The sequence below is a fragment of the Loa loa genome (assembly GCF_000183805.2).
Source record: "Loa loa unplaced genomic scaffold supercont3.134, whole genome shotgun sequence".
NCBI lineage: Eukaryota > Metazoa > Nematoda > Chromadorea > Rhabditida > Onchocercidae > Loa > Loa loa.
In genome coordinates, this window is record NW_018108314.1 from 155,511 (window position 1) to 157,263 (window position 1,753).

Below are 1,753 nucleotides of genomic sequence, written 5' to 3' on the forward strand. Positions count from 1 at the left end.
TTATATTAAAGATTACTACTCATCAATTCTATTTGTTTACATTTCTCTTCACTTTAACCATTAAGCAATTCCATTTTCTTTCCTTTTTTTTTTTTTGTGAATGAATTAAAAATTAGAATTCTTTATATTTTTTTCATTTCGTGAATTTAATTATTTTAATTTTTTGAAGAAAAAATTTTAATGCATTATTTTGGACAAATTAATACTAAATGTCACGATTTCCTCAATATCTTTTCATATATTTTCAATCGTAAATTTTACATATTGGAATTCCTCTAATAGTTTAACTTTTTCGAACTAATGTTAATAACATAACCTAATATTTATAAATGATATTCTAGGTGATGACTTACCTACCATACCAACTAATCATTTTTTTGATTTGAATCTCGATATTCGTTTGATCTTGGTTGACAACCTTAACTTACTCCTACATGACAGTTCAGGAGAAGATTTACTCTCTATTAACATTTCTTTGATTCTTCTTGATTTGAATCCCATCAATTTGATCTTAACTAAATCAATGTTAATCTTGACTAAATTGATCTTGATCTTAACAGAATCAACCTTGATCCTGACAAAATCGTTCCTGATCTTGATAAAATCGATCTTGACCCTTGCTAAATCAATCTTGATTATTACAAAATCAATGTCGATCTTGACTAAGTCGATCCTGATCTTGATTAGCACAAATTTGTTGTAGAATTTTTCTCATTGTTCGATATGCTCTATTATATTTATAATATATTTAAATAAATAAAAAAAAGAAAAATTTTATCTGAATAAAAAAATGCAAACTTTTCGTTTTTGTTTTTTTTTTTTTCTGGATAATATTTGTAAACAAGCACCTATCCATCATTCCTTAAATAAACAATTTTAAAAATTCTTTTTTTTTCCCTTTGAGATTTGGATTATTTTGTAATTTATATCAATTTTTATGTCAAAAAAAAAGAGGAAAAAATTTTTTAACAAATTTACGAAATATTTGTTTTTTTAATTTATTGTAAAAAAAAATTTGAAAAAAAAATTAAAATTTTTTTTTTTTTTAATCTTAAAATATTTATGGCGCAATTATACCATCTTTTATCCAATTTTTTCATTCAACAGTAATAAATCTAATTGTTGCAGTAAGTTCCGGTTCATTTTCTTTCATTATTCGTCAAATAAAAGTGACAATGTTAAACTTTGTAATACAGGTACATGAGAGATAACATATAGGAGAGGCGGTAATTGTTCATTTTAAAATATGCTCATTGAAGCGTTTCATTTTTCACTGAGTATGTATGTGTGTGTGTGTGTGTGTGTGTGTGTGTCTGTGTCTGTGTGTGTCCGTCTGTGTGTGTGTGTGTGTCTGTATGTGTATAGTTGTGTACCTTTCGTAATACCAATTCATTGCATTTATTTCCTTTCAAATGATTTCCGTTCATTTTTTCTTTTTCTTTTTTTTTTTTTCGCCTATCTAAAGGAATCAAAAAGTTTTGTCCCATTTATGATCAAATTTAAAATTAAAATTTCTTTCTTTCCTTTTAAATTTCATTTAAACATTTTTTTTTTTCTGATCATTGTAATTTTGAAAAATGAATGACAAAATTATTGCTTACTCAAAGGATTATCACAAAAAAAAAAAAGGAAAAGAAAAAAAAAATTTTTGATTGTTTGTTTTAAATTTATGATAAAGTATTGATGGTAAGCATAGAGCGAAATTTAAAAAAAAAAAAAAGAAAAAAGAAAGGGAGAGAGAAAAAGAGAGAGA